The following is a 24,978-nucleotide window of genomic DNA, read 5'->3' as shown; positions in this document are numbered from 1 at the left end:
CTCTTAGCCCCTTCCTTCATCTTAACTTGCCTCTGTTTTCTGTCTTCTGAATAACAAATCTGATACAAAACTACATTTCAACATTGAACGACTGGCCAGTGACAGTTCCTGATGATAAACCGTGTTTATGTACATAACGGTGTAAATAGTCATTACTTAAGCATTCTGTTTCATTTAAAATGTAAATGCAGGGATACACATGAAATTTTCCAGACAATGCATGCCTATTTATTTTTTAATTAAGGAATATGATAAAGCCCTGCTAATCAAGATGACTTGCATATTCACGCATCCCCAACAGCTAACTGCATTGTTGAAATCAACATTACCTGTAGAATGCTTTTTCATTTTATATCCACATACAGTACTCTCTCACAAAAGTAATGTGACTACCAAATGTTTCAAGTCTTTCATATGCTGTTTTTTGTCTAAAATAATGTCCTGCCACATTGTGCATCAAATCCATTATCTACTAAGTATATGGTGAACAAATGTGTTATAGTTTTCCATTTACATACAATTACACACTTTAGTAATTACATGTATATTTAAATAGTAATAACATAACGCTATCACAAGTTAACTTTAATTAGAAAGTATTAATGCAAAGTGGGACCACAAACTTCATTAAAAGGAGCATGCCATTAGCTATCTCACTCATGAGTTTTATGCTCTTTAAATTTAATATGCATATGTAATTAGTCCACTGTGTTTCCTTTTTGTACATTCACCATAAAATCAAGCTTTACTCGTGGCACAGCCAATAAAATCCTCCTCCCTCTCCTAAAATAATGGTATAGTTTGTAAATTAAAATGGCACGCATATTATAAAAACATCAATGTAACAGTCATTCAATGAAAAATTGTTGGTTTTTAACACTTCATTTTTCTGAATCAACAAATAGAACTTCAGTAAACTGCATTTCTTAGAGACTAAAGTCAGGTGTGTGTTTAAAAGTATACCACTGGTTAAAGCTAATTTTGTAAAAGAAATGAAAAATTAAGCTTCAGTTGTGCTTAGAGGATAGAGCTTTCCAGATATCTTGTGCTCATATCCCAACTACCAGATAGAAATTCCATCTGAGAAGGAATCTCATGATTAATTTTTCTGTTCTAAATTGATTTGCAACATCAGTTTATTAGGTTAATCAGGTCTATACAGAATGTCAGGAGAACAGGTATTCTGAGAAATTCAATCTCACAAGCTTGAAATGGGAGAAAAAACAATGTAGGGGTTTTGTCCATTTATTGGGACAATTAATAATTGTAGCAGTAAGTCACAAAATGATTCTTTGATGGCTATTAGAAAACCGACCTTGCGGAATGACTCAGCAACGCACACACACGGAAACTAATACACGAGAATACACTTATTAATATATATAAAATGTGCATATAAACATAACAGATCTAAAGAGTGAGGGTTAGCATAATACATAAGGTATATATTCAATCACGAAGAGTTACAAACCAAGAGAGACATACATTCAGTATACCATTCATTTATACCGTTTCTTTAATGAGCTTCTACACTAGATACTCCAAAGCAAGTACATCAGTCATAGGAATTAAATTGATATCAAATGGGGTTGAGGTAATAATTGAATTCTCTAGCTGTAATGCAGAATGTTGAATACTCATCCAATCTGTGTGGATTCAGATCTCCCACGGACACAAGGGAACAGCGACAGGCTATTGCTGCGTCCAATCGGCACATGAAAAAGTGACTGTGGGTCCAAGCAAGTCACACTCTTTAGACGGGAAGAAGACCGGTTTGTTCCCGATACAGCGCTAATCCTGAATACTGAGATTTAGTTGTCAACAGTTCCGACCATAGATCACTTGTTGATCAGGTGAGCATTCGCAGTGGGGTACCAGCAGTTCACGAGGCTTGCTGCTAGGCTAACCTCAGGCGGATCCTTTGGTCGCCCAGGCGACCTCCGTTCTCGACTCTTAGAACAAAGTAAAGTCCTGGCACTCGGACACACTGGCCGTCACATGATTGTCCGAGATGAGTCTAATAATGTCCTGAAGGGGGCATTTTCTGGGCCCTGTGCTGCCTCTTTTATCTGGTGGAACTACGGTCATTCATTGGTTGAAAGTTCAGTGGGCATTCGAGACCCACGTGCGGTTGTCCTGCCCTACCAGTTCCTGATTGGCTGATCGAGGTGGATGATGAGTAACAATGCTCTCTGACATTAGGGTTGTAAACAACCTGGGATGAGACTCTCCCTTGGAGTCTGCCAGACAGTAAGGCGCCAGAGATGACCATTTATTAGGGTGGCTGGAGAATCTCAGCCTTGAAACTCTACCAGATAGACAAACACCTTAAATCTGAACCAAGTGGAATGGCCTCTCTGTGTCCAGCACCACTGAGATGAGGGATAGAGGGACTGGCAAGGGAGCCGCAAACTTAACTAATTATTAATAAGCCTTGCCGCTACACCAGGAATCTTTTTTTTTTCTTTTAGATTTAGAATACCAATTTACTTATGTACTAACACAATTTGGAGTTGCCAATTGGGTCTTTATGTGTTGTCTCAGAGTAACAACTCTCATTGAAGATAGAGGAAATGAAGACAGATCCACCCATTCACTCAACAGCTCATCGATCCAATCATCATTTGTTATGCTTCAAGCTCTGCAGTGACATACAGGGTATTTCAGCACCAGTGAGGCATGTTCCTCACTGAAAGCACAACAAAACTGGAGTTGCCAAGAATGCCCTGGCTAATTTATTCTGTACCCTACTCAGGTAATCATTGCAAACTCCTAGGAATCACAAGAAAGAAAATTGTCAGCTCTAAACAACTGTCCTCTGAAAAAACAAAAAAGGTCAGAATCAAACTGAGGACCAAGGCGCTATAAGGCAGCAGGGCTAAATCATCACATTACCATGCCACTCGTTAACGTGTGTCCCATAATAAAACAAATTTTGGGGTTAAAATGGGGTTAAATAACAAAATAAAACAAAATCTCTAACATATTGCTTCATATTCAAAATAAAACAAAAAGAGATGACACATGCTGTACATGGGATAACTAACCTACATGCTTGATTTACTTTATGAAGATGTTAAGAAAACCCTGAAGAGCAGCACAAAGAGTAGTCACCTTTTCCATTTTTTGTCCGCAAAGGCTGTCTTTCACACAATTTACAACTACTATACACTAAGGTTTAATGCCGTGCAGGAATAACAAAAATCAACACAGTTATATCTTAGCAACAGCATATTTAGGTAGATCTGAATCACGCAGCTCTGCTTGTTATTCCAACCGTCATGAAAGATAAATATAATTGTTGATGTTTAATATACTGTAACCTCCATCACCATTCAACATCAAGGACTATTTCATTAGTCCAGTAATTAACAATTCCAGGTCATAACTTCATCATCCGCTGCACCAATAGAACACATTACCTGTTACTACCATTGTCCATAATGTCTACCATTATTCCATGCAAACAAGTATGACGACCTCAAATTGATGGAGACATGCAGCTTTCCATGGCAATCTTGGAATATTAAGATCACCCATTAAGTACTGTAAAGTAAATTTGATCTTAACTTGTACTGACATTGCAGGCACTGATAAGAATTGTACTGTACCTACAGTATATTATTTGAAGCATACAATTTCAGAACTATTGCATTTTCTATACTTTAAGTCATCAAATAAATAATGCTCAGCATGTGGTTGGGATATGTTATATATGCCATGAGCATATAAATTACTGTATCATCAACTGTTACACATATTGCATGCTGATCGTTAGAAGTGAATGTCCTGAGAGCACATTTATTGTGGGTACCCAATCTAAAAGTCCAGCAATTTTCCAAGAATGGCAAATATTCAAACAGACAAGAACATAACATGCATAACTGGGGTTAAAGTGGGGCGCTAACCCAAAGAAAAGGAAGAAAAAGCAACAGAGAAAAATGAAATAATAGATTTCTTTGTTGGCATCATAGCATCAAAATAATGAATATACTGTGAGCTCTGGACTACTGAAACATGGTTGTACATAGATACATAGATACATAGATACACATGCCAATCTGTGTATAGTCCAGAATATGGTTTTCTTTATTATCAACAGACAACAAACAACTCTTCATCTACAGTAAAAACATACATACTGTACCTAAAAAATAGTTACATACCTACAAAAATAGCCTTTCAAGAGGAAAATAATCCAAAGCACAATGCCAAAACTTACCCAATAAGACTTGTGCTTCCACTCAATATTGAGTTAATGACTCTGCATATACAGTATATGCAATCAACATACTTCACTTTTTTATAGTTTTATTGATATTTACTGCAACTTACTGTATGTTACTTAAACGTCACGACCACTTATGCACGCCTTATATCATTTGTGCATATTCCTTTAAAGCATTATGCATGTGCTTATAATGCCTTGTCTAGCAGTTATGAAGGGATTATGTCCACCCAGCTGTATAAATGAGAATTATCATTGCTGCGGGTAGGCCCTGTGATGGACTGGCATCACATGTTGGGGGGAAACTCATGTGCTTTCTGATCTCTGTATGCCTAGAAACCAGGATAAGTTCTGGCCTGATGAACTTTTGTGTGCTGCTTGAAAAGAGTTGCTTATATGCTATCAGCATTTTTGAGCTTCATTAGTCTGGAGCAGATTATGCAGAATTTAAATATAAAGTCTTATTTGAAAGTGTCATGACTGCAAGCTCAGACAGCAACAAAATGTGTTAGTTTAAGGAGTAAATACCTTTGCAAGACACTAGTTTTATTTTCTAGACATATTTCTTATGGGGAGTGTTTTTTTTGCCCATTAATTAAGTTACTGTATGTTTAGATATCTATAAGATCCAAATTTCGACCCCCCCCCCCCCCCATAAATCAAAACGTATGGAAAAATCAAGAACTTTATACACGTGCCTCTCTAAGCCTCTGAGCTCTTTTTAACACTTCCATACAGCAGTGTATTTCTGGTTCCTTCATGTTTGAAAATAGCTCCATGCTGAGATCTTTACAACAAGGCCACCTGGAATTCTAAGGCACAAATACAGCTCTGAGGATGTGCTGTATAATGCAACAGTGGTTTTAACTTTATCTGCTTTATTTTGTGTTTAAAATTATAGAATTTTAATTTTCTATGGTAATTGGTAATAGATTAATATAATCATACTGATATTATTAAATAATATTAAAGCCGAATTAAAACTGGAATATACAGTAGTTTTTGGATTAAGGATGTTATCATTGTTTTAACAGCAATATCCAGGAGGATCTCTTATTTTGAACATAGCTGATAATTCCCTGGAATTTTTTTTTATTGCTCTCAGACAATAGTTACTGCAAAACTAGTTGGGATAGGCAATACAGATTTATAAAGGCATATTTTAACTAACTTGTTTGAATTTGAACGAACAAAATCAATAATGAATACAAGCAATATTTGTTTTGAGTCTTTTGTTAATATTCTCCAATAATTAATTAATTCCCAGGTGTAAAGCTGTTATACAAGTATCCAATATATTTTGAATGGGGGTGGCATGGTGGTGCAGTGGTTTGCATTGCTGCCTCGAAGAGTTGGGATGTGGGTTCTATTCCTTGGGTACTATCTGTGTGGAGTTTGTATTTTCTCCCTGTGCCTGTGAGTAGGTTGGTAAATTTTCTTAAGGTTTCCTCTCCTCTAGTTCAGATGGCTGCCTGTCTGGACCTGGCTCAAACATTCTGCACCGCCTGCAAAATCTGGGTTTCTGAAAACCTTGGACATGCCGTATAGTTTTATGTAATTATAGCTGAGTAGTATACTTTGTTAAATTAGACACCTTATAGCATATGTTGCAAGTTTTCCATAAAAAAAAAGATGATAGCACAGTTATGTAACGTAAAAACTTGCCAATTAACCCTACTGAGAAGGAATTAGTTTGCTTGCTGTTTTAACAAGCTACAATGTGCTGCTATTTCAAAATATTGTCTTCTTTTAAACACTTCTAATTTTTCATATGGGTAAAAATACAGACAGGCAGACACGCATATATAGTTGTGTGTATCCCTGTAAGATTAGTGTGAAATGAAAATATATGAGTTGACATGTTGTACATTTTTTATTTTTTTATTTTAATTGTAATGATTGTATGTTTTGTTAAGTTTCTGTTTGTGTGAAACATAGTTGCTTTGATGCAAGACAAATATTGGAGAAATGAAATAATAAAGTATTAACATATCTCATATACTGTAGAAATTAATCTTTTTGAGGAATGAATGTCAATAAAACCTGGACTTGAAATGAAAATAAATCCATTCATAGGTGTTGCTTTTATTTCATTTGATGAAACAGCACCTGCTAGAACTCAGTTTTCATTTTAAAAATTAATTTTCTTATTCAGGTGAGCAATCCATTTAGGAGGTTTTAATATGAACAAATGAGAAAATGCAAACATATTTCATCGCTTTAATTATCAGATTCATATTATTATATTTTTTTCATTTTCAACATTAATATAAGTATTGAATTAAGAGCTTTTTAGTATGGTCTTGTTTATAATGACAGGACAGGACAAGTATTATCAAGCATTCATGTCTATTTATGATCCTGAATTTATCAGCTACAGTATAGTGAAGTTGAAAGCAAGGGACTGAACATTTTAATTTTAAATAGTAACTGCGAGTTCTACTTTCAATATGCAGCTGTTTGAAGGGAGCAAAGAAAACTGCACCTAATACTGACCTATTATTTTTCAGGGCTACTGCATTATTCAGTGCAATCTCTAGTCTTTTATTTTCTCGCAATTGTTACAACTGTTTTGTCAAAACCCAGTGAATATGCTTTTAGTCTACTGCAGTATTTTGTTGTGTTTGAAGCCATTCCTAAAGAAAATTATAATTCCCTTTCCTTGAAAAATACATTGAAAGAAAGTTTTATAACTGTTTCATGTAACTTCAAATTTTTATGAACAGAAGGTACAGTATGCATTCATTATTTTCTTTTATATTTAGAACGGTTAATAAAATATCTGACATTCAATGCATTTTTTAATGAGATGTTTTTTTTTAAAGTATTTTTTTCAAGGCTTTTTATGTCTATTATTCAGTTAAAATACTTTCAAAACACAGTTGTTTGTTAATACTTGGAAAAGCTACATATATGCAAAAAATATTAAAGTGAGAACAGTGAAAAACAAGAGGAAATCCATCTATCTGGTTTGGTTTTGCAGTAGCTAATGGATCCAAGAATCCATTCAACCATTTTTTTAAAAACGCCAAGATACAAGCTTCAATAAAATTGTTGGGCCGCCAGTTCCATACTCCCAAAACCCTCTGTGAGAAAGATGTGTCTCCTATCCCAAGTTTTAAAAATCTACATAATTTCCAGTTATGACCTCTGGTTTGCATTTCATTCTTGAAACTGGTGGAGCCCATAGGACTGACTTTTTCAAGGTCTTATTAGTGCATTATAGAATTTTATCATAATATCCCTTGTTTTTTCGATAGGAAGGGGGTGAAACTAATCTCCTACTCATCCAACCCACCCATCTTCAATCCATTCATTATTTATCACACGGACAAGGTTTAGCACTAATTGGGGGTGAGTCATGTCCCTTAAAACACCACCTTAAGCCTGTAAGCACCATAGGCTCATGATCATGAACCTATGATACCTGGATTGGGATCCAGACAGTGTCAAGAAGATAGAAATGAGGCTTAGTGTTTCTATTAACTTGAAACCCCCATCTCAGTCACTAAACTCCATAACTCCTTCAGAGTCCGAGAGGAGTAAGTCTACTGTATACCAGGATACTAATTTAAATTACATCATTCCAATCGGAGCAACTACCAATAGGTTGCCCTCCCTTTTCTAGCTGTTTTACCACTTCCTAATTGATGTACATGCAAAAATCTTATGAAAATCTTATTCACAAACTATAATATGTGTTCCATGTTGTTTCCTATATAAAGAACAAATAAGTTAATGTACTGTCATGTTAACTGTCCCTTTCGAATACTATTACATACAGAAACTCCTCTAGTACAGTGCTTATTATTGTTTTAATAACTTTGCATGTAATAAAAGTAAAACGTACTGGTCTATAATTGCCCCCCGAAGAAGGCTCCCCAGCCAAAACGTTGTGTTTTCTTTTTTCTCTTTTCAGTATGGAATAAACCTATTACTTATTCTTTTGCAGCCTACACATGCTGATGCAGCTACCCACCTCAATTACTATCCTTATAGATGTTTACTTTTCAAGTCTATTTGGAAATTGCAAATATCTACCATGAATTTAATCTTCAAGTTATTGTTGAAGAAAATAACAAAAGTATGCCACTCCATTCAGTCACAGGAAGGCCAGCAGTTGTATCCACAGGCTAAAGAGGCTAAAGTGTTCATATTAGGCTGCCATCCTTCCTTCTCTAAAACTCACTGTCCTAAAATTCCTTGCCCCAACATGACATTAAATGATGTCATAAATTTTCAAGTTGCAGAAATTTGGGGTTGATAAAAAGGTGAAGGGCGTGCTTTAACATTATACGACTTTAGATATTAAATATTAAATAGAACGAATTTAAATAAAAATAAAGGAATACCAGTGTGTGACTACAATAAGATAATACAGTTGTTATTCAGAAATAATTTCCCTCAAATGATTAACATAACATGATTCAATTGATTAATCTGACATGAATGTCAACTGATTCTGAATGACAATTTTATTATCATTATTACTTCTTTTCTGCCTTTATGTTTTGCTTTCAGCTAGCGTTCTCTGTTCAATACAGTAAAAAGAAGTTGTTGAGGTGATTGTCAAGGTCATATCAAGGACATGGATAGTATATGAATACAACCAATAGTTTGATACACTATGGCATAAGTATATAGAAATTGATTACTGTAAGATTATGAATATTTAAAATATAATACTAAATAAGATCAATTCATACAATTAAGGTTTTATATTTCAGTTTTTCACTCGAGATTCTGCACTGCAAATTTTACTGTCACATTTTTTAATTTTAATATTGATGTTTGCTTTCTCAGTTACAGTGAGACCAAGATGCTGTAATCAAACATACAAAAAACGTCTTGCTACTGTTATTTAAAATTCATTTTATTCAGTTCATTCTGACAACCAATTATAAGGAATAAAACCACCAATTATTACCAATTATTATTATCAGAATGCTATTAAATTATCAAAGAAATCAAATACTCGGAGTATTGAAAGGGGGGATGAAGTATATTTACTATGCAGTTTGCCATGCATTCAGTTTCTAATCTGGCAAACCACAGGCTTGGGGCAGAATATACCATGGATGGTATCCCAGAAAAAATACCAGTATAATAATTAATAATAATTCCTTACACTTACAAAGCGCTTTTCTGGACACTACACTCAAAGTGCTTTACAGGTAATGCACCACCACCAATGTGCTGCACCCACCTGGATGATGCGACAGCAGCTATAGTATACTATAGTATAGTGGATGAGGAGGTTAGAAGACAGACAATTTCTTAACTTCCCTAGTTCGCTTCATGACCTATTTTGTCGTTCAGTTTTCATCCTGGCTTCCTTTCCAGGATTTATTCCCATCTACTGTGTGTGTCCTACAGTATGTTTACTAGATAGACTCTAAGTTGCCACAACAAAATCAGTACCTTCTTGATATGGTATGTATAGATGAATACATGGTTGTTTTCTATATAGAATAATGAGTGACAGAAAGTGGTGTCAGACTTAAGTTATGGATGACGCTTTCAGTTGTTCCACAATCATATTTTTAGCTGCTTTGTAATAACAGATTCTGACAAGGTACGACTTTGAGCAAGTTCCATTAAAGGTGAATTGAATATTTAATATGCACATGTGCTTAGCACTATCAGACTGGATGATGAAGACCCTTTTTGACACATGGTTTCTGTGAATAACATGTATTTCTCTAGGTAATACACCACAAACTATCCCTAGCTCTACAAAATGAATTTGGCTTCTTTTAAATCAATTCACCTGCAAACAAGACATTTCAAACATGTGGTGCTTGTTAGCAAGGCTCTGTTTGCTAGAGTTCTTTTACTCAATGTAAATTTACTATTTACTCAATGGGAAACTGTCATAAAGTACTGTTTTTTACACTCCATTATTCTACATAGGGATATTCCTTGTTCTCACGCGGTGCTCTTACTAAAGGAGGACTCCATACTGTATTGAAAGCCTATACATTTCCTTTGCAACATTGGACTCTGGTTATTGTTGACATCATACCAGCTGACAGTATTGAGAACAGCTCTGTTCGGGAGTTGAATTCGGGGGAGCACAGTGGTGCAGTGGTTAAAATTGCTGCTTTGTATTGTTGGGGCTCTTCAGGGTGTACCATTTCTTTTGCTTTGCTTGCTGGAATAGGCTCTAGCACCTCTGTGACCCTGAACTGGGTGGCTAGAAATGGATGGATGTTTAAGAAATTTGGGAATTTGGTCCTAACACCTACAAAATATCATAATACAATAAGCATCAGTTAGGATGGCCACTTTTTTACAGCGTAAATAAGGAATTTTTGTTTCTTCTTTTTTTTAACATAATGCATGGTTTTGAAGCAGATATATTATTGTGTCTTTTTACTAGCTAGTGGCCAGTGACTTTCTGTCAGTTTTTTAAAGACTATGATCAAATGCCAATGCAATTAGGGCTTTACAGCGTCTCATATTCTGTATTATTACAAAGAAAACCTTTGGACTAGAATCTGTCTACATTTTTATATTTAGGAACAAGTAATAGGTTTATTCCATGCTGAAAAAAAGAAGAAAGAGAACACACTGTTTCGGCCGTGGAGCCTTCTTCAGGTGTAGAAGGCTCCACGGACTAAATGTTGTGTTCTCTTTCTTCTTTTTTTCAGCATGGAATAAACCTATTACTTGTTCCTTTGCAGCCTACGCATGCTGACGCAGCTACCCACCTGAACTACTACATTTTTATATTTAGATGAGTCTCCGATAGTTGACAATTATCTAAATGTGTTTTATAGAACACAACCGATTTTTTCAAAAAGTTGTAAAGATAATTCTAGAGATAGTATTGAACAAAAGTTGAAAAATAAACTTGCGCTACAAATATGATGAAGAAAAGCACATAAAAGTTATTAAAGGCGCTCTCATTATGTCCTTAATTTATGTCCTCGATAAGCCAGTGCAGATGTGTTTACAAAAGCAATGCGTTGCCCTTCATCCAGGGCTCTGCCACCACACTGAACATGCCTCTTGCTCTGCCACAACAGGTACCAAACTGTCAGCTGGATGTGATTTAGGAAGTGACAGAGAAAAACAGACTTGGTATGAAAAGTAAGGACATATTTTGTTTTCTTAAATTCTTTAAAGCACACACTTATGAATTGAAATATATTTTAGTTCAGGTGGGTAGCTGCGTTAGCATGCGTAGGCTGCAAAGGAACTAGAAATAGGTTTATTCCATGCTGAAAAGAGAAGAAAGAAAACAATGTTTCGGCCACGGAGCCTTCCTCAGGTGTGAGCTGAATATATTGTACAGCGGTACAGAAGAACACAAACATCAAATATTGCTTTCATTTCCTTGTTCTTTTACAAAATCATGTGGGAATACAAGTGTTGTGCACTCTAACACTAGATAGACCAGGGCTTTCAAAACTTTTTGCCCTCAGATAAACTTCCCTTGTATATGTAGAAATAAATGAATACACTTTCATATCTTAAAGTAAAGCAGAGTATAAATGTAAGAAATGAATGATAAATCTGTCATTCAGGAGAGAGTGCATACTGTATAAAGTATGCACAAGAAAAATAAGGACAGCAATTCTACCCTCAAGCCTTCTGTGGTCAGATGTTGAAAGTTAAACAAGACAGGGCTTAGTCAGTATTTGGATGGGAGATATTAAAAGGAAGATTAGTTTTCTGTTGTTAAGAGGTGTTGGTAGACAGCTAATTTATCACAATACTTACTAAGAAACAGGATGATTTTGTGTACTGCACCTGAACAACTGTGTATTTGTGGAACATTTCTTAATAGCCAGGATAACAGATGCTTCGGTTGTTGTTGATGATTTGTTGTTTTAATTGTTTTTAGGGCTTTTGATTAAATATTGTGGATTCTCACTGCTGTATAGGAAAAAAAATAAATTACCTTGTTTACTTTTACATAACCAGCATTGTAATACTGTATAGTGACTTGCAAAAGTATTCAGACCTTTTCCATTTTGTGAAATTAAAAAATGATGCATATACATTTAACAATCAGAATTAAGTTTTTTTTTGTTTGACCACAAGACCACTTACCACATGTTTTCAGCATTACTTTTTCAATTTGAATTTCTTTTCCAGTTTCATACAAGCCACCTTTGTGGAGTGACTCAGATATTGTTGACCCTTGGACATTACCCCCATCTCAGTCACTGAACTCCATAACTCCTTCAAAGTCCGAGAAGAGCGAGGCAGCAGAGTGGTCGGTCATTCAATGCTAGAAGCCGGAGTCCACTTAGAGAAGGCAAACAGTTCCAAAAAAGGGGTGAGACGAAAGAGTTGTCGAGAGGTCCAACGCTACAAAGGTCTGTGTGTCGGTAGCCAGAGGTTCGAGGACGATGCAAGCTCAGGTGGCAGATAGATTCCTAATACCAAGCAAGGACTAGGAGTGAATGGAGGGTTTAAATAGTGAGGGACGTGGAGATTGAATAATAAGGGTCAATTGGTGTCGTCTGTGCTCATAACACCTCCCAGCCCAACTCCACAGTGAGGAGGAGCAGCCTGATCTAGACAGTGTCTGGATGCCTTCCTCTTCTTAATGATCTGCATAATGACATATGAAATTGCTTTGAAGCATTTTATACCCTTCTCCTGATCTTTATCCCTTAATCGTTTTGAAACCTCCTTGGTCTTCATGGTTGACTCTTTGCCTGAAATTCAATACCACGTGTGTTTATTGAGAAAATCTTGTGAACCATGATTATTGCACACATACAGTAGGTGCAGAAGTTTGCCGTAACATAGATTTTGAATACAAAAGCAGTCGTGGCTGTGTCTTTCATATTAATTGTCTATTTACTTCTGACTGTTTTTTTGGTACATATTTTTGTTAATTACAGTATCTGTTTACATATCATTGTTACATCAAAGTCTCCTGAAAGAAATCTTTAAAGCAACAAAATGTGAAAACAGTGCAAGGGTCTGAATACTTTTGTAAGGCACTGCGTAAAACATGTTTCTCATTCAAAAGATAAACTGCACAAATGCTACACTCTCTGACAAAAGCATGCCTTTGTTTTCTGATAACAATTGCCATATACAGTAGTGTGTTGATGCTGTGCTCTTTATGATGGTGGTTTGAAAAAACAGTATTGCAACAGTATTGCATTTAAACATTGATTTATTAATTTTTCACTCATCATATTACTTAACAAAACCATGAAATTCTCATCAAAGAGACCTGAAATCAATTAAAATCTGGTCTGGATGCATTCTGAAAAATGTCAATGTGAAGATCAAGTAATATACTGTATATATACAGTATTATTGTATGGAGGTAGCATACTATTATGATTCTCAAACTGTACGTGAAGAAAGCTCCACAACTGAAACTTTCTGCTTTTCTGTGTGGAATTAATGTCTACATGTTTCTTTGCAGCTCACACACTGGCACAGTTTCTCATTCAAACCTACAGTACTATTAGGAAATGTCATCTTTAGCCACATTTGCAAAATCAGCTTAATATAAGACAGAGACATTATCACCATCTAGTTCTGCACTGTATCACCATTCCTGATCCCCATAGTAATATTTTTTTTACTCTGTATACTGTATGACCACATAATGAAAGGTTGTGTTGAAAATAAATCACATGCAGATACCACATTACCAATGTATTATACTCGGCACATGTTCAGAGAAAGGAAGGCCTGGACTTCTATAGCAACACTACAAATGATATTGTAGAACTAAAAAGTTTATTTTTTTTGTCAAAGTTATGCTCCCTTTGGTAAAGACAACATAACAAACCTTGTAGATTCCAAGGCTAAGTAAACTAACACTAAAAGCTCTTTTTAGTTTTGCTTATATAACCCAGACTATGTTCTTGTTCAGTAACAGAAAATAAATCAAATGTAACACCTGCTTCCTTATACGAGTTCCATAAAAATTGACTTTTTTTGTTTTTGCTTTAGCTAAATAATTCTGTGCAATTTTATAAAAATATAAACAACATTTTTTTCCAGTTAGTGACACTTTCCCTTTGTGATTTAATGAGTACTGACATAGCCCACAGCCATTTCCTTTCCCAGCAAGACAGGCCATAGCCTTTGTCAAGGCAGGGGAGAGGGCAGAACCAGCCAGAGTGCACTGTTACGCTCACCACACATCAGCTTTCAGTGGGGAGAACAGAGTAATGAAGCTGATTCATGGAGATTATTAGGAGGCCATGATTGATAAAGGCCAAGGAGAAATTTGGCCAGTACATTGGGGTAACATCTCTACTTTTTTCGAGAAATGCCCTGGGATTTTTAATAACCATGGTGAGTCAGGACCTTGGTTTTATATCTCATCCAAAGCACAGCACCTTTTTTTTTTACAGTGTACCGTCCCCATCACTACTGTATATACTGTAGAGGCATTTGGACCCACACATTCCGCAGGATGAGCACTCACTACTGCCCCCACTAACACCTCCTCCAGCAGCAACCTTAGCTTTTCATGGAAGTCCCCCATCTAGGTACTAGTCAGGCTCACACCTGCTTAGCTTTAGCAGGGTGTCAATGGTGAGCTCCGGTTTAATAAGGGCATGTACCAGGCTGAAGGGTCTTTGGGAGGAAATCAATCAACAGGGCCTACAGCATACTGAGCATGGTGGTTAGCGAAAGAAGGTTAATGATTGTCAAGGAGCAGTACAGGAACACACAATATAAGATCACATTAAGAGCACAAAGAGGAGGAGAAGAAACAACAAGCAGGGAAGAAGGAGAGGAGAGACAAGTGTATGGAGGAGTTGGAACTTGAAGCTTGCACCAGAAGAGAGCCCCTACTTCATGATCATCCAAACCAAACCTGACTGGAGCAAAGTACTTAGGCATTTAAGTATGTGTTAGAGAAAACGCGCTATTCTGTGTTTTTAGGGAACTTGGGTTTCTGGATAACTAAGATACCTCAGTTAGAAATGTAACAGTGCATTTTTATGCATAGGGATATGGACTACCATTTATTTTGTGGCAGAGAGAGAGATTTAACTGCAGGTTTCATTGTACTGTATTTAGTTAGAAGGCAGTTTATCTCTTACAGTATGTAGCCTCTGTAAGCATTAAGAGTTTAATAATTAGAAGCAGTCTGGGTTTTTTTTGGATGACCAGAATGTAAGGCCTCTGAAACATTTTGTAAATACTGCATATAGAGTAACTTGTGTGTTGTACTGTATGTAGTGCACTTTGTGTCTTGTCATTGTAATATTTTTTTAAACAAGTGTGCTTGGGTTATTACTTCTCTCACCAAAGCTCTGTCAGAGATTAAAGAATACACATTCTTATTTCAACCGATACGCGATTCCATATTATATTAGCAGAAAAGCTTAAAACTACCATTTTTTCACACGCTATTTCACATGCTAGTTAAATACTTCGATGCTTAAAATCGTTAGGGAGAAATGGAATACTGGTGTGTATTTTTCCTTTAAAGTGCCGATTCCTGGAATCTGACTGGCTGACACCCCTCTGAAGTGGTTCCATAAAATCTGGTATACGGAAAAGAAAGCGTTGATAAATACAAGTGTCTTTTAATACACTCTTTGCTGTGCTCTTGAGGATCCTTGTGATAATTTAAGCTCTAGTTGAATGATAGGTGTCGCATTTTAAATCATTTTCGTAGTTAGAAATTATGAAACGCCCTGTTAAAAGCAAGGAAGTTTTTATGCCCGTTGAAGTAAAACAAAATGCCTGACAAAGTATGGCTTGGACAGATTCCAATTGCTTGTACAAATGTGCTAAAGAAATTATACTTTGAGTATACAGCTTGTCCAAAGTCATCCATTATTAATACTATTAGTAATATCTTCAGTAAAGGCTTTGATGCATAAATATTTCTGATAAAGGTAGGTTGTGTACTTTTGTCCAACTGAGCAATCTTGCTTTCATAAAATATACCAACATTTTAATGACTGATGATTAACATGCTGTAATACACAGTTCAAAATGAAAGGCTCAAATGCTGTACATGAGAGGTTAAGCTCCCCCTGGCGGTTTTACAAGGCGACGCCGGATAGTTAACCACGTGACACCACGTTAACTGCGTCATACCGCGTGATACTGCGACACGCCCACCGGGGTATGCCGCGAAATACCTCACTCATTTTGAATGGCTGCATCTGTAAGATGGAGTTATGAATAATTATTTCACTTATTGTCTAAACCTCTCAGTCAATTCCTGACCATTTTCGAAACCCCTGTACAGTATGTAACATCAGTTTAAGAAGAATACCTACGAGTAGATTGAAAACCTTGTGTACCGTGAACATAGGGGAATGCTGAAATCAAGGTAACTCTGTAGAGTTTGAAACTATTTATCATCACTGCAACAGTGCATAGAAACACTGAAAAGTTAAAAGGGGGGATAACTGAGCATAGCAATATTGTCACAATTATAGTCCCTCCTCCTTAAGGGTGCTCCAGCCCTTTCACTTCAGACTTAATTCTGTGCACCTGACCCCTGTTCCCAGCCCACCTTAAAAGCCAGGCACTGACGTTCATTCTCTGCATCTGGTTTCCGCACCGTGCGAGTCTGGGACCTGGAAGTGCCTGGTCCCGTTAAGGTTTTAACCTCTGTTCCCATTCCCTGTCCGCCGGTTCCGACCCGGTTCCTGTTTTAATTCCTTGTTTGGATGGATCACCTGGCTATGGACTTATTCTTGCGTTTTTGGATTCCCTCTATGGATTACTTTTGGATTGTTTGCCTCGGCCACACCTCCCCTGTGCACCAGCGCACTTTGGACATGCCCCCCCTGTTTTCATCTCCGTATTCCTGCATGACTTTTCCCTAGTGTTTCCTCACTTCTTCGGATTGTGTTGTCCGCATAGGGTCCGGAAAGAACTGTTCGTTACAAATATTTTTATTTTTTATACCATCCCAGAACCTTATAAAAGTTTTTGGAAGAATTTCAGAAAATGACTAGCACTAAGAGTGCGAAAAACTAAAGAGTGCAAATTCGCTTCACTCTTTTTTGAAAAAGAAACAAAGCTGAAAACAATCTTTGATTTCAAGAAACATGATTGTCAGTGGCTTATTTAGGACAATATTAAAATACATACAAACTGAGAAAGTAGTTTTAAATCTTCTACAAAGACTATGTTATGACACAATATTATGATACAATATCCATTTTAGCCTAATGTATCAGTCCTAAGCAATTTTGTTGAATACTCATTTACTGAAGTCAGTTTTCTCTTGAACGTTTCTCCATATACCGTAGCAGAATATACAATGCAAAGATATAAAATAATACAAAGAGACTTTAGTCATATCTTGTAGGATCACAATGTTAATGTTGCTTTTAATATGCCATTATTTTAATGTAAAGTATGATATTGTGCAAGAGCTAGCATGTTTTTAGCCATTACCCAGTTTTAATACCATTTTAATGTCTTTTACAAATTAACAATGTCTATTATTGTCCATACTCTCAGTGGATATCTGTTTTTTCAGCATTCCCCACATTAGAGGTCTTTGTTGTAAACGCAGTATGTAATTACAGAAACAGGGGAGGAAGGGATTCTTAATTGCTTCCACAATCATTAATCTCTAACTAAAATAGATTAAATCTGTCTGGTTGCTACTAGTGAGTTTTTTTTTTGTTGTTGTTCTGAGGTTTGCTCATTTTAATTCCATTAAAAATGCAAAGGGAAAGTGAAGGTGACCTGAATGTTATTTAGTCTGAGTGAAGTCTGAAAATTGGACTCAGAAATACAAACCATTTTCAACACTTCTATACCCATGAATATTATACAATATTTAGGAACAACTTTCTATCAAATATCTGTTTCTTATGGGCATATTTATATTGTGAAATGTTGCTCTTGTATGAAGCTCTGAGTTACTTTAGCATGAAATATACTTACAAGTAATACAATTAAACTAAAAGCAGTTCAGTCAAGGTCAGGAATTATTACATTCATTTATAGCAACAAAGGCAGTTTGTAATGGTGATCGAAATATATTCAAAAGTTAAAGTACATGAAATTCACTATGCATGAGGGCACTTCAATAAAAAAGATTTCCTGTAATCAAAAAGTTGCTGTGGTGGGCTTTAATAGTGTACTGTCAAGGCATACTGTAATTTGTTTTGTCATGAACCCACAGAAGCATGCTGACCATCCATGTTCACGCAAAATACCAGGTAAAAGATGACTTGGCCTTGTTCAAACATTATACAAAATACAGTGTGCATAGCATGATTCAATTTCTTTGTGCAAAGGGCATGACGGCAGCTAAAAATCATTGCCAGCTCATGGAGGTGTATGTGACAGAGCCCACCCTTATACACAGTGGCTCCAGGGAACTGAACACATGAAAATTCACAATGACAGTAACTTTGCTGTGCAGGAGACTTCACTACAGAGATTTTGCAAAGTCTTATAATAAAAGGACTCTAAAATGGCCTCCACACAGTCTTACATGACTCAACTAATCTCATGAAACTCTATACCAAACACAACATTAATCAGACTCATGTGAGAATGTGTTACCTACTGTAAGTACCTTCAATAATCAAATAAATTACCTAATTACAACCCAGTCTTCCTATTTACAGGTGCTACAGGCTCCTGGAAGAAGCTGACATTACAGTCTCTATATACAGTAGCCCAGCCTGCAACAGTGTGTAAATCCCATTTCATTTCAGGGCACAAGTTACAGTATGTGTGCTGTGTTATTCCGTCAATACTGGCAGGATGGATGTTTAAGATAAGAAATCATTAAAATTAGTTACTTGTGTCTTTGACTGTCATTGATGTAATTTTTATAGTTTTCCGAATAATACATTTCCCTTTATCCGAAAGAACTAGCATCCTTAATGCCTAGCCTGTTGGATTTTACAAATATATCTGAATATCCCCTTCTTTTTATGAGCATTTTATGTATATGAAATATAATATATATAAATATAATATATGTATACAGTATACTACTTTATATCATTTTTTCCCTTAAGAATGATTACGACTCAGTAGGTAAACCTTCTGTTGTTCAATGTTTAAGTTCTTTTTGAAACATTGATGTGCTTTAGTTCAACAGTAATAATCATATCCTTCTTGTAATATTTGTGTGGGTGATGGATGCCACTTTAAATGAAGGGTTAGCAATATCATGGTTCCAGAAAATTGATACATTTGGCTTTAAGCTAAGCTAAATTGGAAGGAATGTTACAGATTTCAGAATGAGTCATCACAATCAAACATCATTACTGCCAGTATGCTCCTTATGGAGATGAGAATTATTAAACAAAATAAAAGTTTCCATGCAATAAACTATACTTGTATGTGATTACTATATGCACCTGTTTACTCTGGGCTTCATTTTTATTACTATTTATGCTACTCCTAATGATAACAAACATTTATCTGAGAGGGAAAAAAGCTTAACAGTTCTGATTAGGAATGTTATAATGCAATTTATTTGATGTGACATTTTTCGATTTTGCTAAGTAATCTTCTGTATCAATGCCATTGTTTTAAATTATGTTTGTAAGGCACACCTTGTGTGTTGTGGTTTGTTTCATGTCAGTTATACACTGGAAAAAGAGTTGCATTAATACATCTGAGTTTCTTATCAAGCTTCTTTTTTCTTGTCCCCCATTTTACATTATGTGAGTTATTGGCAAGTTTTCTACTATCAGTATCTTATTTTTTATCAATGTTAGGTGCCTGTTGAAACACAAACATTTGTTGAACCTCCTGGTAACAGAGCCCCTAAAATGAAATTCCTTTTATGATTCTCAATGTCATTGAGAAAAAGTAATTTTGCCCACGCAAGTTTCAATTTGACCGAATGACCAAATTTGACCAGTTTCAATACACAAATACACAATAAACAGTACTAGATTTTCTTGTATTTTTACCAATAAAATTTAGATATCTTCTCTAAGTCTAGATGCATTTAGAAAAAAAAATATTTTTCATAATTACATCTCCATTCATCCATATTCAAATCTCTTTATCAAATACAGGGTTGGCAAAGCTTATCCTGGCAAGCAACATTCACAAGGCAGGACCACTCTGGATGGGTTCACCAGTTCATTTAAGTACACACACATTCACATACTCACACCAGAGCCATCTTTTTCCCAAAAACCAATTAATTTACTCAGATATTTTTGGGATTGTTTTAGGAAACCGGAAAACCTGGTGAAAACCCACGTGAACATGGGGAGCACCTATGGTACAAACTCCACTCAAATAGCACTGGAATTGAAGCTAGGGACCCAGCACTGTGGGGCAGCAATGCTAATCATTGTGCCACAATGCCAACTTGTAAAATCTCATTAATGCTAATATACATAAACCCCAATGTAAAGCCAGGTCTTAAGACTACATGTCACATTTTCCTAACCTGGCCTGTTGAGTCTGACACAAGAAGATATTGTATTATAATACATGCATGTGTCTTTTTCCTTCAAAAACAATATAGAGCAAAGTACAAAAGAAATAGAGAACTCAGGTCTAAGGGATTTAATCAAATATTTTAAATAAAAATATCAATCAAAATGGAGGTAAGTGCGAAAAACTTCAAATTGAGAATCATGCTAAATTTCCCATTTGGAATGTGACATATAGTATTGTTAATACGATTACAATGGTACAGTAGTATGGATTATGATCTCCTTGAAAAACTGGCAGTATTTGACCCCCCTGGCTATACTGCTGTGGGATATTAGGCTGCTTTTCCTGTATAGCACAATGTTTTCTTCTGTGGCACTGGTCAAGTGTGCCCACAGATGCTCTGTTGGAAAACTTGCAAGACTTCAGCACTGTTTTTTTGCACTGTTGCATTGCCTTGATAAAAAAAACAGCCAGTTCTATGTTGGTTTGTAAGGTAAGAAAAACTGCTGACCCAAGGTCTTTCTCAATGTATCATTGACCAGTAAGCTTGCCCTCAATTAGTACCTATGTTAAAGGAGAGTGCTCTACACATCATCACACTTTTACTTTCATAAAGAACACAACAGTCTCAACAAAACAATGTTCATCACAACATAATGCACACCATGAGGTAACCACATACAAGTTCTCCAGTCTGACTGTCAATGACATGCAGTGGTAATAAAATACAACACCTTTTTTTTTCCATATTCACCTCAGATATTTTCTTGCTCAGAAGTTACTGTGATTTTGTTCTCACAGCTGTTATCATGTTACCCTTGAATGGCCACAAAGCATGCTTGCGGTTTTCATGGAGATAACAAATCTACAGTCATTCTGCTTATGGGTGGGTTATTCATTTCTGAAATATACCATGGTGTGACCTCTGTCGTCTAAAAATAATTATATAGATTGGATCAAATATACAGTATGCTGTATGATGGTCCGACATACTGAATCTACCAGAAAGTGGCCCGTTCTTCACAGAATCAGCATTATGGTTTCTCTGGACAAGTTTGTTTATTTTTGAAGCAAATCATCTCATTTTCTGAGCAATGTCTTTCACGGGCAGCTTGCCTTCTATCAAGCTGATAGCAACCAGTCCTTCATTAAGTCACTTGGCTTACGTGGGGCATGGTAATATCTTGCACTGTTTTTGCGCTAATTAAAATCATCTTTCTGAATGAGCATTTATGTCAATTTAATAATCAACTAATTTTAACAATTTAAAGTTAACTTAAATTGTGAACACTGACACCTGAGGCATTTTATGAAATTATGTGGCATAAACTGAACGCCCTGTGAATCTAATGTTAATTACTGCTCAAAGAATTAAAAACTTGTTAACGATTGAACATGTACAGTAAATACAATTATCTATGTAATTTACAGACATAACATAACTTTAGACTGTTGCAATTGCATTGTGCAGTATGTCAATGTGAAATTAATATCACTGCATCAGTATATACTGTACTGTATAATATACTTTATAGTAATGCATTATATATGACCTTATTTATATGAATACAGTATCTACTGTATATACAGTGTGACCCTATTATTGCACTTTTGAAAAGAGATCTGACGGAAACTGCAATCAACCGTTATTAGAATTAATGTACTTTTACCATGGTGTTACAGGAAATGTACTGTAAGTTTTTTTTAACACAAGTTTTTTTGTGGTCACCTACGGAAAAACTAAATAATAATTTCTTAAACCTGTTTCCTCATTTTATATGGAAGAGAAATAATCCATTCTCAAATTATATATATTTTAAAGTAACAATTGTCAGATCCAAATGGGAAATTAAAAGTGAATACTTCCTTTGAATTCAGTATTTACCAGTCATTTAGAAATAAGCAACAATTCCAAACAAATAGAATGTGACAGGACAGACAATGAAAATATATTGTAGAGATGTATTATTATTTTTTCAGCATTTTATCATAAGGCCTTTCATAAGCAGTTTGTAATTGGTCCTTTTTCATTTTACATATACTGTACATAACATTTAAACTCTATCCTGAATAGGGTAACACTAAAAATAAATGACAACACATACAATAAAGAAAATATATACAGGTGTCAAATCATTAAAGTGGTTCTGTTTCACAGCATTCAAATCACTGGAGGCACATATTAGCAGATGGCTACGAGTATGTCATTGGGTTCTTCAGCTAAAGGAGGGAATGCAAATATGGTACAATATCCTCGTAGTCTAATGACTGTGACCTCTAAATGAATGCATTTTATGCTCTGAATATCATACTAAACAATTATCCTATGGCTTCATTTTAAAAGTTAACAGCATGTATCATGCTATGGTTGCAATCATAGCTTTTGCCTTCAACTGCATTTTATACCTGCCTCAGTATGATTCAGCAGTTCATGTGCCCAACAAATGAGTTATATTATATTACATTACAACAATTAAATAGTCTGTGTGAAATAAACAATATGTAAATACGAGGCTTCGGCTGTGGAGCCTTCTTCAGGTGTGTTATAACAAACAAATAAGTTCTGGACCCCGAGATGAAGCTGAACAAGTGAGTTTTATTGCATGCAAGGAACAATTCAACCAAAGAATTTAAAGAATTCAAAGATTATAGGTGCAGAGCTCCAGTTTATCTAACAAACTTTAGCCATTTCTGAAACAAATTGTTACCAGGGTAACGGGGGGGGGGGAGGCCACCTGTGTTTGGACATTCTCAAGACCTTGAACATTTTGAATGGCTGGTCTCATCGTCCCATAGTTAGAGAGTCTCTGTCTCCTACTTGGAATCTCTTATCAGTTAACTCCCGCCATAACTCACATGGAATGTTTTGTACCAAAAAGAAGTCTTTGTGCAGAAAGAAATCAGTTAACCCTTTTTTCACATCTCATATCTTTCTTCAGGTGTGACATCCGAAGAAGGCTCCACAACTGAAACATTGTGTTTCCTTTCTTCTCTTTTCAGCATGGAATAAACCTATTATTTGTTCCTTTGCAGCCTATGCATGCTGACGCAGCTACCCACCTGAAATATTTAAATGCTTACTATACATATAGTGTAATATTGAAATTTAATTTGGATCACTGCAGTCATCAAATGAGAATGGAACGAATGGCAAGGTCTGTAAAGGACAAATTAAAACTTAAGAGAATATTTTTTATTGGTAAAACTCCAGAAATAACTTAAAGGTATGCTTTACAAGTAATACAGACATTAATACAGGTTAAAAATAAAAATGTTAAAATACTGTATAAACTAAAGCTATAGTATTGAAGCAATTGCATTTTTACTGTTATTTTGGCTATATACCTGTAGTATTACCAGTCTATACCTGTATCTAACAAGGTTAAGAATGACTAAAACAAGGCTTTCTAATTGTTAGTATACAAAGCTAGAAGATATTTAGGAAGCAATTTAAAAATTAATTTGTTTGCCAGTAGCTGTGTTAAGTGGAATTATGGAATTATTATGTTAATTATTATGTTAAGTCAAAGTGTTATTGTTAAGTATGCATACTTGATTTATTTATTGGTATACTTTAAAGCAGATTGGGTACTAGTATTAATGAGTTAGAGTACAGCACGATGCTTTAGCAGGAAGGTTAGAATTGATTAAAGTTTTTGTTTTATTATTAAACAAATTTTAGTGCTGTGCAAGATTGGGATGGATTTAGCTTATTTAATGAAACTTTTGTTGCATGAGTGGTTTTATTCTGGTTTGGATTTTTGTTGCATTCATGTTTATACTGTAGCATGGCCTGCCATCATAGATTCCTGTTTTTGTGTTCTGTTCTTTAAATACAGTTACATGCCATAGATGGATAACACCTGTCCTAGAATGCTATAATATTATTTGTGCTGCTGATGTAACATGTCTACATGGTATAATCCTTGCAGTTTATGTAATGTTTTTGTTACACCTCACATCTTGTAAATGGACAACAGCTGGCAAATGATGGATTCCAGAACAGCATGTAAAAAATATGAAATATAACCTGAACTACATAAATGTACATAATAATAACTTAGAAAAAAATAAAACGTGTGTAAGTGATAATGACAATGAATGTTAAAATTGGGTAACATGAGGATCTGTAATATACTATACAAAGTACAGTTCTAATCTATCTGTGCAACTTCTCCTGCATGGAAAACAAATGCTGTACAATACACAAAAAAGTCCAAATCATGCAAAATCTTTTTTATATGTCGACAATGTTCGATTGTTTTATCATGTTAACATTAGATGTATGAAGCAAATCAATTTTTATCACTTACACTACCTCATTGTCTTAATTGTATAAGCATGCCCTCTGCTTATCATACCAACATTTCTAGGTGTGAGTATTCATGCTAAAGGTGTCAGCT

The 24,978-nt window shown here is 35.5% G+C and overlaps 1 protein-coding gene across 2 annotated transcripts in view; it reads right to left on the bottom strand.

Moving 5' to 3' along the window:
- The window catches only part of LOC148840699 (leucine-rich repeat and immunoglobulin-like domain-containing nogo receptor-interacting protein 2), a 318,418-nt gene that overhangs the window by 264,502 nt on the left and 28,938 nt on the right, over positions 1-24,978 (bottom strand). The gene's annotated exons all lie outside the window — the stretch shown is intronic.

This window comes from Atractosteus spatula, chromosome 1 (genome assembly GCF_055471065.1).
Source record: "Atractosteus spatula isolate fAtrSpa1 chromosome 1, fAtrSpa1.hap1, whole genome shotgun sequence".
In the NCBI taxonomy this organism is placed as follows: Eukaryota; Metazoa; Chordata; class Actinopteri; order Semionotiformes; family Lepisosteidae; genus Atractosteus; species Atractosteus spatula.
The sequence above is the reverse complement of the archived record's forward strand: the minus strand, read 5'-3'. Positions and strand labels throughout refer to the sequence as shown.